This window comes from Zootoca vivipara, chromosome 2, assembly GCF_965207765.1.
Source record: "Zootoca vivipara chromosome 2, rZooViv2.hap1.1, whole genome shotgun sequence".
In the NCBI taxonomy this organism is placed as follows: Eukaryota; Metazoa; Chordata; class Lepidosauria; order Squamata; family Lacertidae; genus Zootoca; species Zootoca vivipara.
In genome coordinates, this window is record NC_142584.1 from 18,444,050 (window position 1) to 18,461,312 (window position 17,263).

Here is a 17,263-nt window from a genome sequence, read left to right on the forward strand (position 1 = left end):
CTTTGTATGTAAATATCTCGCCGCAGCCGCCCTGAACTGGGGATGATGGCGACTACAACAGCCTGTGTCATCATAAAACTTTGTGCTGCAAATGACAATTCCCACATGCACACCGCAACAGCGCAGGGACATGTTGAAATGACTGGCAGCAGGTCCCAGAGACAGTTCCTGGCTCAACATTGCTACCAGAGGCTATTAAGGGGTTTGATGGATGGCAGGATCTGTTGTGTGCCAAAAGACCACCGCAGACATCCCGAGATGCACAAACCACTGCAAGATAGGTGACCAGAATACCGTATATTGTGTTTTCCCATTCATGAGCTGCCGTTGCAACACCTGCCGCATAAAACCATACCTCCCCGCAAGATTGTACACCGCTAAAACGTGTATTGTCGTAACCAGATTTTGAGTGTGTGCTATTTACCCCCAAAATTCACCTACGCTCCAAATAGTGCGGCAGTGCTGTGAGCAAATTGCAGTGCCTGACTTTGCCCTTTTTTCAAAGCTCTCTGGATCACGCTCCAAGTGCATCGTTAGGATAGCGCAAAAGCCTTGGTTTGAACACAACAGATACCGTATCAAACAGCCATGTGACCTGAGAGGGCCAGCTCCGCCACGCATAAGCAGAGTGAAGTGACCTGATTCATTTGGCATCATGAAGGTCAGGGATGCAGGGAGATGGATGCAAGAATGGGTGTCCAAATTGTTTGTGGGAGAACACCACTGTTTTGACTCTCCTTCAGGAAGCTCTGCAACCTAACTTCTGCAGAGCTTAATCTATTAAAACATAAACATGGGGCTACCAACCAAAAATGAATGCAACCACATCTTTCCTCCAAAACAGGCCCACTTGTGCATGCCTAATCCATCAGCTTGCACACACAATTTTAAATGTTTTTTTTTATTTAAAAAAAATACATTGGAACCTCGGTTATTTAATGTAATCTGTTCCGGAAGACCGTTCGACTTCCAAAATGTTTGAAAATCGAAGTATGCATTTCTGGAAGTAATTATGTCCAGAAAACTCAATACGGAAGCCGCGTGGCACGTTTGGCTTCTGAAAAGCATTTGAAAACGGAAGCATTATCTGGGTTTTCAGTGTTCGAAAACCGAAACGTTCAACTTCCGTGACGCTTGAAAACTGAGGTACCACTGTATAAATTTACTTCCTGCCCTTATGGTGCCTACATATCACGCAGGGTGGCAATTCAAATCAACCATAAAATAACATTTTTTTAAAAAAAAACCACACACACACACACACACACACACACACAATATAACAAAAGGAGACAGAAGATTAAAACAAAAATCATTGCATAAAAATATATGCATCCAAATCACACTTAAAGGTCTTGCCTTTCTCATGCATCCAGGTTCAGATGAGGAAGGAAGAGAGGCAGACAGGCAGATGACACGAGCTCCCTCTATAGGTTTGCTTAGCAACAGGTCCCATCTCCTAAAGACGGACCTTTTCATTCTGCCCACCTTATGTAGCTCTGCAAACTTCTTTTCCATGTATGTGAACATTTGCGCATGTAACTGTGCTCGGGCATTGAGATGCGCACCAATGCCTTTTCACCTCTTATGTGTACATGCATTTGCTGGCCTGTACATCTATCAGGATTGCCAAATTAAGCTCTAGTGTCCGGCATCCCCAAGCCCTACCATAAACATCCACGTGAATGCCAGAATGGGTGTAAGTTTACATGTGCAAGGTTTTGGAGCCAGGAGACAGAAAGAGAGTCAGAGCCAACGTCGGGTCAGGCCAGAATCTTGTATTTATTATTCAAATTTCGTATTCCTGAAAAAAATAACCAGTGGCTTCTCTGATATTTTTCCAGCCCTATTAAATACGCAGAGGTGTGCCTGCATGTATTGGTGCTCACAAATGCCTGCCATCTCCCCCACGCCATTGTCTGCATTTGTGTGTGTGTGTGTGTGCACATTTGAATTTGACAGTGCACAGCTCTCGGCTGAAAGCTTAGAGTGAAACAGAGGGGAATCTGTGAAACTGAGACCATATGTGAACCTCCACAAATTGCACATCAAAACATACATGTGATAAAAGAAAGCAACAGCCATGTGCGCAAATTTAGTTGTGCACAACTGTGTACATTATTATTTATTAGCACCTAAAATGTATATAAAATTATAACTTACAAATATATATATATATATACACACACACACACAAACATGTGAGCGCGCATGTATTAGTGCGCAAACATGCCGTGCATGATTTATCTGTACATTGATCTGACTGAGATTCATATCCCATCCTTCTTCCGACTCCCCCCTGCCTCTTTCATTCCTCGTCCTTCCAGGGACAGAAAAAGAAATCCTCGGCTTCTGTTGCTGGTAGCTGCAGGCCGGACCCCTGGTCTGCAGCCTTGCTATTTTGCACAGTCCCCCCACTGCATGTGTGCCCTTTCATTAGCAATTTTTCAAATCCGTGGAGGGAACTGGACAGTGCCTCGTACATACTATAGACAGAAAGCTGCCAGAGAGGCCCCAGGGCATGGCTGTGAACTCAGCATCGGGGTGGTTCTGCTGCCAGGAAGGTGAATGCCTCTGGGACCACTCAACTCTGTGTCTTTAAATGAGCAGAATCTGTGTTTTATCTGTTAATAAAGATACTCTGGTTTTTGACGCACATCTTGTCTTTTGGTGGTGTCCGTTCAGGGAACAATCGCATTAGCTGAATGCAAATATTTACATTTTAGCAAGTACTAAAAGCATTCATTTATCATGCACATACACAGTCCCAGAAGCATTTGCATGCATATAGATGCACATGAGCAAAACCCTATGTAGAAAACACGTGTGTGTGTGTGTGTGTGTGTGTGTGTGTGTATCTGCACACACTTGGGGGTTTTTTTCCTCCAGGCTACAGAATGCTCCTTTTTTCTTCAGCCTCTTTACACCACCACAGAAATCTCAAATAAAAACAAGCTCAGAAAATGCATAGGATTTTATTACTGGGTTTGGAATTCAGTTCCTTGATATCTTTTGGGGGGGGGGACAAAACCCCACAAGTTTGCTGCTACGCATTTAAAGAGTGATATCAACATAAAATAAATGCCTTTGAGTCTCTCCCCCTTCGACGTGGATGTGTACAAGTACACATATTTCTTATTACCTTCCTCAACAATCCACACACACCGGGACTTCCTCTCTCAATGTATGGTCTAAAGAAGTAGAACGAAGTGGCGGAGGAGACTGTACCACTTCAAACTGTAGCTGGCGGTGGGGGAATGAGGGATTTTAATGCTCCCTCGTGTTTAAACAGAACCTGGGTCAGGGAAAGGGACCCGGCACAGCAGGGAGACGTGCTCTACCCCAGCCCTCTCCACCAAGAGGCTTGTGTTTGTGTGTGATGGAGAGGTGCACTTAAAACTGCTTTCTCCCACCTGCACTCTTGTTTCCTTCTGCTTGTTATTCTAGATACATGGGGCCTAGGGACGCGGGTGGCGCTGTGGTCTAAACCATTGAGCCTCTTGGGCTTGCCGATCAGGTCGGCGGCTTGAATCCCCGTGACGGAGTCAGCTCCCGTCGCTCTGTCCCAGCTCCTGCCAACTTAGCAGTTTGAAAGCACACCAGTGCAAGTAGATAAATAGGTACCGCTCTGGCAGGAAGGTAAACGGCGTTTCCGTGCGCTCTGGTTTCCATCGCAGTGTCCCATTGTGCCAGAAGTGGTTTAGTCATGCTGGCCACATGACCCAGAAAGCTGTCTGCGGACAAATGCCCACTCCTGAAAGTGAGATGAGCACCGCAAGCCCATAGTTGCCTTTGACTGGATGTAACCGTCCAGGGTTCATCTTTACCATTTTACATGGGGCCGCAAGTGTTTGAAAATTCAGTCTCAGATTCCAGAAGGGCAGCTGGGTTGAAGCAGGGGTGGCTAACCTATGGCCTTCCAAATGTTGCTGAACTACAACTTCCATCACCCCTGACCACCGACCAAGCCTGCCGGGGCTGATGGAAGCTGTAGTTCAGCAACATTTGTAGGAGAACATTTTGGTCACCCCTAGGGCTGTCGTATGTCTAAGATTTCAAAGGCGGAATTGGAAGGCGGACCTATGGAAATTCTGTTTTTTCCCTAAGCATATGGAACTTATGGGGAAATCTGGTACTCTCTAGATGTTGCTGGACTCCAACTTCCATCAGCCCTAGGTGGCATGATGGGAGTTGTAGTCTGATAGGGCTGCCAAAAGTCCGGATTTTCCTGGACGTTGCTGGGATTTCAAAGGTGGAATTGACGTCTGGGGGGATTTCCGAAAGGCACCGCATTGTCCTGGATCTTAGGCAAGTCAATCGAAAATCACAGTTCTTTGGCGTTTTTGCAGTAAAGAAAATTGAAAAATGCTCAACAACCCTGAGGTTTGTCTTAAAAAAGCTTAACCACTTTTGGTTGTTTCTTTTTGAAATATGGCACCCCTAGTCACCCCGGTCTTAAAGAAAACATGTTGTGGCCTGGATTTGAATGGGCCAGTGCCCATTTTGTCAGATGCATAAAGCGGTCCCCTATGTACGTAGGTGCATGTGTTCATTGAGAAGGTATGAATCAATGGCATAAAGCATGTAGGTTGCAGTCAATTCCCTGAAAAAGCCCCCCCCCACTTTCTCTCAATTCCTTCGTGGCTCATATCATATCATCACATCACCCTACCCTATATTAACAAATGCCCCGGGGATGCTTAGCATCCTCGGCTGACATCTTCTCATGACAGAGAGTGCTTCCCCTGAATTTCATCCACAGTTGCTCTCCGCTATCCCTTCGCTTCCCCCTCCCCCCCCAAAAAACCTCCATTCACCTCACCCATGAGCTACCAATATTGCTAAAAGAAATTCATGGGAGTGACTTTGTGCGAAGGGCCGATACAAAGGCGCGTATCTTCCCACCCATCGCACGAGGCGATGGGACGACTGAACATGCAACGCACAAGACCTGCCCCGGGTGGGGTAGGAGCTGACACATTTTATTCTGCATGGATCGCATGCGCTGCACCATGCGTATTTCAATGCGTCAAGGCGCGTGCTCCAAGCAACGTCTGCTCCCACATTTTTGGCATCAGAGCACTGCAAATGCGCATGGCGTTATTCACACACCTGGTGATGGAATGTGGGTTTTTTGCGCATGCAGTTGTGTGTGGCATGCCGGCACTTGCGCACACGATGGTGCTGAGACGCCCTCCACTGTCGCCGCTGCACCGTTTCCTATGTGTGGCTGGAGCCATGTGCAGGAAGGGATCTGCACCCAGCGGGGGCAGCTCTTCCCTGGACCCATCTGTGTTAAGTCCGTTCTCCCCCTCCCCACATCCCACCCACCCCCCATGCTCCATATCTGTTGCAACCAATGGCTCCACGCTGGCCCCTGTCACCACACTGACAGCTGATGAGAGGCGCTTTTGCCGTAATGAGCTCCCCAGCCCTGCTGAGGTGGGAAGCTGGGGATTTGAAACTTCCTGACGGATCAGATTGGTGAAACGGCAGCGATGAGAAGGAGCCAAGGGCCAAGGAATCGTATGGTGCCTTCTGGGACGAATAATTCAGCAGAACTCATCAATACGGGGGAAAGGAGGGGGGAGAAGTAGGAGAGAGAATTCCCTCCAGTCCTGACCTATACCCCTCCCCCTCCCCACTCATCACATCATCTTGCCTCCACCCCCCCTAATAGCTGATTCCCATCTCATGGGCAGAATTTGCAATAGACAAACTACCCGCCGAGAAAGAGGGAGCTGCAATGACAAGAGGCTGCAGAAATGAAAGATGGACTTTCAGGAGCATTTGTGCATGCAGAAGATGCCCTTTCAGGTTATATGGACAGGTCATATGGAGGACCGAGAAAGGGGTTATAAGGGGGGGGGCGGAACTGCTCCTTTTCCCTTATAGAGTCCTTGAGTGGGTTCCCCATCGGTAGGAGAAAATAACAGAGCCCAACCAGAGTATATTGAGAAGCAAAGCAGCTAGTAAGTCTGATCTTTATTAAACTGTTGCAACAGGGCCCCCACTCACCACACACGGGAGGAACGCAGAACAATGGTGCGCAAGCCCTTATATAGACTTTTGAAATTGCCCATGCTGTAGCCGAAGACCACCCCAAAACATCATACATACATCACAGGAGGAGGCGGTCTACAGCAGAAATCCTACCTGCCAGGATACCTGATAATGGTCACTGATTGCATTACCTGGGCAGCCTGGCCATTCTTTTGTGATGGTTTACTTTCGTTCCTGAGTCCAGGTCACAGGCTCACCCTATTCACACACAAATACGCCCTTAAAATGGGATTTGTAAGTAAAAAGACAGTGGTAAGGCTTTCCCCATTTCCTCCTTTACCACAGAGGAATATTTGAGGCCAATTTGGGAGAGTCAAAATGGCTTCAGGATTGCTTTCCCATACTATTTCAGACACATGGTGTATATACCGTACTTATGTGTGTGTTTGCCTTGTATGTTTATGAACATTTATTTTATTTTTGAGATCTTAGAATTCTTATAACACCAGTAATGTAGGGTTGCCATATTCCCAAAAGTATAAATCCAGGGAAATCAATTTGTTGAGCTTTTTTGGGAGAACGTCATCCCTCCCCCTCCCCCGACTTTTATGGTTTGGCCTGGGACCTGGACTCAGGAACGAAAGTATTAACCATCACAAAAGAATGGCCAGGCTGCCCAGGTAATGCAATCAGTGACCATTATCAGGTATCCTGGCAGACAGGATTTCTGCTGTAGAATGCCTCCTCTGCTGTAGACCGCCTCCTTCTGTGATGCATGTACAGTCGTACCTCGGGTTACGAACCGCTCGGGTTGCAAACAGTTCGGGTTACGAACTCCCCACCCCCGGAAGTGTTTTCGTCGCACGCGCTTTGCGCATGCGCAGAAATGGCGCTTGGTTTGCGACCTTTTCGGGTTACGAACTGCGACCCGGAACGGATCGTGTTCGTAACCCGAGGTACTACTGTATGATGTTTCAGGGGGGTGGTCTTGGGCTACAGCATGGGCAATTTCAGAAGTCTATATAAGGGGTTGCGCACCATTGTTCTGGGTTCTCTCCTCCCTTCTGCATGTGGTGAGTGAAGACTCTGCTGCAACAGTTTAATAAAAACCAGCCGCTGTGCTTCTCAATATTCTCTGGTTGGCCTCTGTTATTTTCTCCTACCAATGGGGAACCCACTTAAGGACTCTATACAGGCTCTTGGATACCCAATAAGGGAAAAGGAGCAGTTTTTTTCTTCTTATAACACTGGCAGTGACATGAATTTACAAGCAGTGACATGAGTAGACACACACACACATTTATGCCACGAGCAGCAATATCTAATTCATACCACTTTCAGCTATCAGTTGGAGGGGGCAGTATCGATCATACAAAACTGCTGTATATGCTTTCAGAGCATCCGTCCTTCCATAGCAAACAGTTTTCTGGGCCTTTCTGAGTTTTGCTTTACTGGAAATACAGAAGGTCTCAGGTTCATAGCTGATGCCCTTCCAATCGCCTGTCTTCAGCCTAATAACCTACAGATAATAGCTTGTAGGGGTTTTACAACATATTAACAAGCGCTATACACCATGCATGCTTACCACAGACCAGTCTCATAAAAATGGTTTTCCCCCCACCCTTTTTTTAAATGGCAGTTGCCAAGGTCAAGGAATATACAGCCGTAACAGGATAAGATGCCTTAACTCCAACAGGTCTGGTCTGAGGAGTACATTAGCAATAAAAGGGTAGAATACTGCACTCTCGCTGTCTCTCTTTCCCAAGTTAATCTTCCAGCGGCTACAAAAAGGAGACTATTAAATGGACACCTTAGAGGGGGACAGATACAAAATCCACTTCAATTCTGAATAAAAGTTTAGAACAGGCCATGAAGCAACTTGGTGGTATTTTAAGGCTGCCAATGTACCCCTTTACTTGGGAATAAGTGGGTGGCGCTGAGGGTTAAACCACAGAGCCTAGGGCTTGCTGATCAGAAGGTCGGCGGTTTGAATCCCTGCGACGGGGTGAGCTCCCGTTGCTCGGTCCCAGCTCCTGCCCACCTAGCAGTTCGAAAGCACATCAAAGTGCAAGTAGATAAATAGGGACCGTTCCAGCGGGAAGGTAAACGGCGTTTCCGTGCGCTGCTCTGGTTCGCCAGAAGCAGCTTTGTCATGCTGGCCACATGACCTGGAAGCTGTCTGCAGACAAACACCGGCTCCCTCGGCCTATAGAGCGAGATGAGCGCCACAACCCCAGAGTCGGACACAACTGGATCTGATGGTCAGGGGCCCCTTTACCTTTTAAGTCCCAATCAACTCAGCATGTTTCGGGGAGGGGCATGAATAAGATATAGCTATAAATTTTCATACGCCAGGGATGGGGAACGTGGGGTGCCACCAGATGTTGTCAGACAGATGTTCCATTTTTCAAAAAGCAAAAACCAGTTGCTGAGCTTTTGTAAGTTCCTAAGCTGAAACACTGAGATTTTTCAATTAACTTGCCCGAGATCCAGGACAGAGCGCCTTTTGGAAATTCCATTCTGCCTTTGATATCCCAGTAACATCCAGGAAAATCCAGACTTTTGGCAGCCCTGTCAGAATATATAATAATAATAATAATACATTATTTCTACCTCGCCCAGCCAGAATTTCACAAAAATCTGACGTTATCCAATTCACTCAAAAATGGTGCCAAACTGTTGCAAAGACTCCCCTGATACGTTTGGCGGTGGATACAGAAGGGTTTTTATCATAGGCAGAAAAATCAGGCCTCGACAACTTAACCTGTGGAAAAACATTTTTTTGAAAAAAATCCCTGACCCACGGATCAGAATTTCACGAAAATTCTGAAGTTATCCAATTCACTCAAAAATGGTGCCAAACTGTTGCAAAGACTCCCCTGATACATTTGGTGGTGGAAACAGAAGGGTTTTTATCAAAGGCAAAAAAATCAGGCCTCGACAACTTGACCTGCGGAAAAACATAAAAAAAAAAAAGAATTTCACCAAAAATCTGAAGTCTTTGCAACAGTGGAGTCTTTGCAACAGTTTGGCACCATTTTTGAGTGAGTTGGATAACGTCGGATTTTTGGTGAAATCAGGGATTTTTTTTTAAAAAAAATGTTTTTCCGCAGGTTAACTGTTTTTTTTATCATTCCCCAAATATCAGGCCTAAACAACTTAACCTGCAGAAAGACATTTGTTTGAAAAAAGGCCGGTTTCCCCAGCCACTCTGAGTGGCTTCCAACAAAAGATTAAAAATACATTAAAACATCAGTCATTAAAAACTTTTCTTAACAGGGCTGCCTTCAGATGTCTTCTAAATGTCATATAGTTGTTTATTTCTTTGACATCTGATGGGAGGGCGTTCCACAGGCCGGGTGCCACTACCAAGAAGGCCCTCTGACTGGTTCCCTGTAACTTCACTTCTCGCAGTGAGGGAACTACCAGAAGGCCCTCAGTGCTGGACCTCAGTGTCCGGGTTGAGGGAGGGAGGTGGAGACACTCCTTCAGGTATACTGGGCCAAGGCCGTTTAGGTCTTTAAAGGTCAGCACCAACACTTTGAATTGTGCTCGGAAACATACTGAGAGCCAATGTAGGTCTTTCAAGACCAGTGTTATGTGGTCTCGGTGGCTGTTCCCTGTCACCAGTCTAGCTGGTGAATACTACGCATTCTGGAGTAGTTGTAGTTTCCGAGTCACCTTCAAAGGTAGCCCCACGTAGAGCGCATTGCAGTAGTCCAAGCAGGAGATAACTAGAGCATGCACCACTCTGATGAGACAGTCCACAGGCAGGTAGGGTCTCAACCTGTGTACAGGGGTGTACCCAGGATCAAAACTGGGGGGCAAGGGGAGGGGCCAATGCACGGGAGGGGCCACAAAGTGAGGAAATGGACGGGGCTACGGAGCCCAGGTGGAGCGCACACCCGTGGGTGAGAGCGGCGCTGCTGGTGGGGCTGGTGGGCAGAGGCGGAGGCGGAGCACAGCCCAGCGGAGTGTGAGTTTGGCGTTCCTGCCCGCCGCACCGCGCTCTCCAGCTTCCCGTCGCGCTCTCTGGTTCCCCGCCATGCTTGGCCCTGCTGGAGGGCGCGGCAGGGAGCTGGCAGGGCGGCCCTGCTGGAGGGCGCGGCAGGGAGCTGGCAGGGCGGCCCTGCTTCTGGGGGGCAGTTGCCCCCCCGCCCCATGCTGGCTACGCCCATGCCTGTGTACCAGATGGTTGGTTTTTTTAAGAAGCAGTTTAATGACCACTTCTTTCAGTCAGTCTGGGAAGGCTCCCTCACAGAGGGAAGCCTTCACCACCCCACAGAGCCCATCGCCCAGCCCTTCACGGCTTGCTTTTATTAGCCAGGATGGGCAAGCATCAAGGAGACAAGTGGTTGGTTTCACTCATCCAAGCAGCCTGTTCACATCCTCGGAGGTAACAGATTGGAATTGATCCCATGTAACATGACTAGACAGGACTCTAGCACTCTTCCACCCTGGCCCTTCTCCCACGGTGGAGTCTACCTCTTTCCAAATTTGAGCAACTTTATCACCATGCCGCCTACGGTTGATGGAAGTTGGACTCCAGCAACACCTAGAGCAGGCATCCTCAAACTTCGGCCCTCCAGATGTTTTGGACTATAATTCCCATCTTCCCTGACCACTGGTCCTGTTAGCTAGGGATCATGGGAGTTGTAGGCCAAAACATCTGGAGGGCCGTAGTTTGGGGATGCCTGACCTAGAGAGTACCTGATTTCCCCATAAATTCTATACACTAAGCAAGAAAACAGAATTTCCATAGGTCACATGTGATGTGGGCAACCTTTGGTCCCAAGGATGTTGCCGAACCACATTCTTCTTCTTTAGCTATCACTTGTAGCCAAGCAAGATTGTCTTCCATAAACACGGTCTTAACAGTGAGTCTGTAAGTGACTGTGGAGGCCAATTCTGGATCCACACATCCTTCCACGATGGGGATATAGGTTTTGGGGTGGGGTACTGATCACCGTGAGGGTTTTCCAAACATGCCTTCCTCTTATCACATTTCTCCCTTTCATCCTGAGGTCGAGCGTCTTCAAAGCCCATGACACCTTTGGTGAAGGCTATTCCCCAATTAGAGCGCTCGCAGGCCAGTGTTTCCCAGTTGTCAGTGTTTATACTACAATTTTTTTTTTAGATTTGCCTTAGTCTTTAAACCACCCACATTATGCTTTCCATTTTTAAGTTCGGAATAGAGTACTTGCTTTGGAAGACGATAATCGGGCATCTGAACAACATGAGCAGTCCAACGAAGTTGAACCGGTAGTCGCAGACCAGTAGTTGCAGCAAATATGACCATGCAACATCTCGACATTCCTCACCCCTGCAATTGGTGCTACCTCTGTTGGAAGGTAGATTGTTAGGTTAACCAACCCTGCTGTGGCTTCTATTCTGTGAGATATAAAGTCATTATGTTGCTAAGTTCCCAGTCTGTAGCCAACGTTTATTTCAAGCATACTGTCTCTAACCTCATCTTCAAAGAGCGCCTGAAGATTACATGCCCCTAAGACATGGGTATTTGTGCCCAGACTCCAAATTTCATCTGCCATCGTACACTCAATGGCCCTTTTGCATTTCGATATTTAAAGCATTTTTTTTTAAAAAAAAGGAACATTTGCAGACATTGCCACGTCCGCACTCATTCGAACCTCGAGCGAGGATCAGGCAAGTCAATGGCTTTCATTTTTGTCTTAAGCGTGTGTGTGTGTTTTTTTTTAAAAAAAATCAAAGCTACAGCAATGAAAAGGAAACAGAGAGGGAAGTGGCTTCGAGGCACAAAGTACTTTCAAAAACCAGTGTGTCATTATGGCAAGCATACATTAATTCACTTTCATCCTCTTAAAATGTGAAAACTTAGCAAAGGCGGTGTGATTTCCTGGGCAGAACATTGCTGTACTTACGTGATGCCAAACTCAGAATCCACTGCATGCTCAGCCTGGGAAGTGAAGGTGAAAACACACAATTTGTAAATACAAAAAAAAAGAAAGGAAAGGGCAGGCATCCCACCGCCCTCCAGCCCCCCCCATCCCTAAAAATACCATGACATCCTACCAAATGCCGCGTTTCCAGGGAGGCCAAAAAAATGAGCCCTCGGAAAGGAAACCTTGTAAAGTTGACCTGAATAGTGAAATAGCCCATGTGGAGCTCGGTAGCTTGGTATGTGATGCCTCAGCTGGAGTAGTCTCAGGTGAGGGTCAGATTCCTCGTAAAGCCCAGAGTATATAACAGGAAGACCGTCCTGGCCAGGCATGCATCCTAGCCAGGCCTGCAAAACACCCCTTACAATGTTTGGTGGTGCAAACGCCATGTTTCCAGGTCCGGCAAAAAATGAGCCCTCGGCACCCTGACCAGCGGGTTACGGTTTTCGCCAAAATTCCAACGTCCGATTCACTCGAAAACAGCGTCAAACACCTGCATAGTGCCCCCTGAAGCGTTTGGTGGTGGAAACGCCACGTTTCCAGGTAGGCCAAAAAATGAGCCTTTGGCGCCCTGATCCACAGGTCATGGTTTTCAGTAATATACCGTTGCCCGATTCACTTGGAAATGGCACCAAACACCTGCAAATGGCTCCCTGCAACGTTTGGCGGTGGAAACACTACCTTTCACGGTAGGTCAAAAAATGAACCCTTGCGGCCTGACCCACAGGTCACAATGTTCGCCAAAAATCAGGCATCTCCCGATTCACTGAAAAACGGTGCCAAACAACTGCGAAACAGTCTCTGCAACATTTGGTGGTACCAACAGCATGTTTCACAGAATGTGAAAAAATTAACCCTCGGTGCCCTTACCCTCAGGGTCACAGTGTTTGCCAAAAACCCGACGTTGGCCAATTCACTTGAAAACGGTGCCATGCCTGCAAACGCCCCCTGGAACACTTGGCGGTGCAAACTGCACATTTCATGGCTGGTGAAAAAAGGAGCCACTGTTTTTCACATAACATGAAACATGTGGTTTGCACCACCAAACGTTTTGCATGTGTTTGGCAGTGTTTTCGAGTGAATCAGACGATGTTGGGCTTTTGGCAAAAACGGTGACCCCGTGGATTAAGGCTCCAAGTTGTCAAGCTTCAGAGAATCAGCTTCCTCCTCTGTGGCAGTAATTAAAAAGATCAAATGAAAGGAATGTCTTACCAGTTAGATTCTGTAATAATTACAGTGAGTGACATAAGAACACATCTCCAAGAATGGCGGTGCTCCCAACTAAGGCCTACTCTGCCCCTCCGTGCCCCTTTAAACTACCTCACTCCTACGTCTGATCCTGTACCTCTGCACTTTCAGTTCTAACACTTTCTGAGCTCTCCGTGACTTGGGGAAGGGGGTGTGGTGAATACTTTCCAGAGACTGTGAATCTGTTAACCCTCTCTCTTCCAATGTTTCTTCTCCTAGCTGTTCCCCATCCAGTATTTTCCAGCTTCTGCCTTCTGAACTATGTCCCTCTACAAACCACTCTTCCAAATCTATACTGTCCTCCTGCTCCTGGGAAGATTCAGGATTAGGATCAGGAGGACGGGGAGAGGGAGAGGGAGGGGGAGGTTCCCACCATCCCTCCTCAGTGCCACCCTCCTGACAGTAATCTTTATTCACCCCTTCTTCCCTGGCAGAGTGAGGAGCATTATTTTGTGGTTTGCCTCCACTGCTGAATTGTCTTGGGCTAGCTGTATTCTATAGTCCAGGTATAGGCATACTCAGCCCTCCAGATGTTTTGGGACTACGACTCCCATCATCCCTAGCTAACAGGACCAGTGGTCAGGGATGATGGGAGTTGTAGTCGCAAAACATCTGGAGGGCCAAGTTTGCCTATGCCTGCTATAGTCAGATGCTGGACTCCAACTCCCATCAGCCCCTGTGATCATGGTCGAGGGGTCAGGAGTGATGGGAGTTGTAGTCCAGCCAGGGGCATCGCTACAGGGGGGCGCTACAGGGGGCCGCCGCCGCACGCCAAGGTTTTCACTGGGCAGCGGGCCGGGCTCAGCTTGCTTCCTCCCTCGGCTGACGTGCGCTCTCCCTGGATGGTGTTGAGGGGCGTCACAAGTGAGGGGCGTCACATGGGGGAGACTACAGGTTCCCCACCCCTGCTTTGCAGTCTTGCCACTTGGGCCAGGGTTGCAATATTTCAAAAAGTAAAAACCAGGACACCCCGAATGTTGTTTTAGGAGGACCCCAAAATTGTAGTGTTGTAGAGGGGTGCGCACCATACACTACAGCCATGGGTCCACAAATATACAGAGAGGGGAACGATGCCTTGACCTAACAGGAGTCATTTTTCCTTGCCAGAGACATAGGTCAAGACAGGGTTACCCCTTGCGCAATAGGTGAATTAATCCCCGCTTGACCCCAGACCATCACCGGAATACGCCTCGCCTCTTTTGCATAGCTATCGCCTAAGCTCTTTTACAAACGGCTCCAGGAACATACATAATAATGCCTTAACTCAGGAAGGTCTGGCGCAACAGCAATTGCGCATTTTGCACAAACCCCCCTTCTTTATCTCTGCCCCAAGCATTTTTCCTCCCAGGAAGGAGACTTGCTGAATCTAAAACCCTTCTTTAATTCTGTCTGAATAAAGCTATGTTCTTGTATGAATTTATCTATTTCATTATATTAAGGGAACAGGGGTTTCTTTTAAATGTACCCTCCTATATGTGCTTCTGTAAAACTCAGACTTTCAAGTTGCTTAAACGTCATTCTAAACTGTATATATTAATATTGCTAAAGTGTAACCTTTCCCATGTCACTACTTATTGTATCTCTGTATTCCTTTTATGTAACCATTAGATGTTCTTGTTTCTTTACCAAGTATCAAACCCTGTGTATTAATCTATATTATATCTTCGCATTCACCCAAGTTTCCCCATGTTAAAGATCCTTGCAGGATCCTGTGTTTTCCCCACGCTGTGACAGTTTACCACAGTGCCATCTAGCTTGCTTAATAATAACGACACCAATACACAACTCAGTGGCACCTCTGGGAATCCCATCCTGTGAACAAATAAAATGTATGCATACTCATTATCAGGACCATCACCCCAATTGTCCTGCTAAGGTCCCCACATGGGGGGGGGAACCTATCAAACCTTTGTACTTACCTAATTACCCTCCACCCAACTGTCTCCCGCCTTTTTCTTGTAATTGAGTAACATTGGGAAGGAATATTATATAAAGTTGGAAGCTCCCTTTGTTCTGGGTTCTTCGCTCTGTCCTGCTACGTGGGTGAAGGACCCTGTTGCAACAGTTTCTTTTGTTTGGAAATAAACTGCCTTGCTTTCTAGACGTCCTGGTCTGGTCCCTGTCATTTCCGCAGACAAGGAGCTTCGTAAATTGGTTTCCTTGTCAGGTTCTCGGACTCTTCCTGGGTCAGAACCTGTTTGTTGCGGGTCACCCGACCCCCAAATTCCTATGTTTATAGATAGATGATGAAAGATAAAGATAGATGATAGATTAGATAGATAGATAGATAGATAGATATAGTTTTCCATTTTAACAATCCAATAAAAGCCACATTAAAAACATTCCAAATTACAATATCCAATATCTTTGGTTGACTTCCCATGCTCTGAGGTTCAAATTGTTGAGCTTTTCTTAAGGAAACCACTCACTTGTATCTGCCCAGGTTCCAAGCAGTGACCTTGGAAGAACCTCGAGAGACGAGATGCTTCACTCTGCTGAAGAAAGTTAAGGCAGGATTCTGACTAAGAGCTGGAGTCCTATGTGGGAAGGTGGTGGTTAAAGAGCTCGATCTCTTTGCAATGGTTACAGGGAGGAGAAAGGGAGTCATTAATTCTCATTTAGCTTAGATGAAGCAAGGTGGGTGTAGCTGAATGGAACAGAGGCTGCTGCCTCATTCATCACTACCCATTGGGCATGACAGCTGCAATAGAAGGGAGCCAGACATCATTTTTTAAATGCAGCATCCCCTCTATCCCAGAATGTAGCCTTATGACTATGTCTTTGCCCCTGTGGAGGTGGGGACCTCCGTAAACCCAGAAGACACTTAACTACAGTTTAGGCTGCTGTATGCACAAAATCTTAGAGCAGGGCTGCCATGTGTCCGGATTTTCCTGGACATTACCGGGAATTAAAAGGAGGAATCAACATCCAGGGGGTAATTTCCAAAAGGGGGTGCTATGTTCTGGATCTTAGGCAAGTCAATCTCAAAATCTTTGGTGCATTTTTTGTAAAACAAACAAACAAACAAACAAACAGCTCAACAACTTAGGGGTTTGTCTTTTTTAAAAAAAACTTTCAGGGTGTCCTCGTTTTCACTCTTTGAAATATGGCAACCCTACTATTTGCTCAGACATTTTCACATAGTTCTATACAGTGCTTTTTTCCTTAAAAAATGTTTAGTGGTACTCTCATTTTCCTACTCATATTGAAATACTGCCCCCAATGTGTTTATAAAGCTTTGTTTAACCTTTGTCCCCACTGTGGAAGGACGTGTGGATCCAGAATTGGCCTCCACTGTCACTTACAGATTCACTGTTAAAACCGTGTTTATGGAAGATGTAACGGATTAGGCCTAGTATGGAAGATTCATTACACCCTGGATTAGAGGTAATCCATCTCCAATTTAACGGACAGCTATGATAAACGCTGCGTCCCTAAATCTGGACACTGCATATTCTGCATATTCCAAATTAACTTAATTTTCTCATTACATTAATCCTGCCAATGTTCTTACCTGTTTACAATTGATTTGTAAGTATTCAATAAACCAGGCACATCCAACAGGTAGATCATTGGTAGATCACTGGTAGATCAGTGGCTCCCCCCAAAGAAGCTGAACAACTTTGGCTCCCCTAAAAAAAGCTCAACATTTTTGCCCTGTATCCCTAAAAAACAGGCCTTCTTCCTGCCTTTGACTTGCACCCCCAAAACAGGGCTTTTCTTGCTTAAAAAAAAAGCTCAACAACTTTGATCTGAACCCCCCAAAAAGGAGGTAGATCACTGCCAGTTTTTAATTCTGTGAGTAGATCGCAGACTCTTGGGAGTTGGATACCCCTGCAACCACTTCCCTTCTTTTATAAACGGTATGTTGTCTTGATTTCTTATTTTTTATGGTAAGCTTGTCCATTTCTGCATATTCCATAAGTTTTTGTATCCATTCTTCTTTCGCTGGGACTTCTTCCCATTTTGGGGCAAGAAACATTCTTGCAGCTGTAGTCGCATACGTGAATAAATTTCTAGAGTTTGGGTAGTTCTGTCCCTATAATTCCCAAAAGGAGGTGAATTCTTACCACAAGCTTTCCCCCTACCCCAAA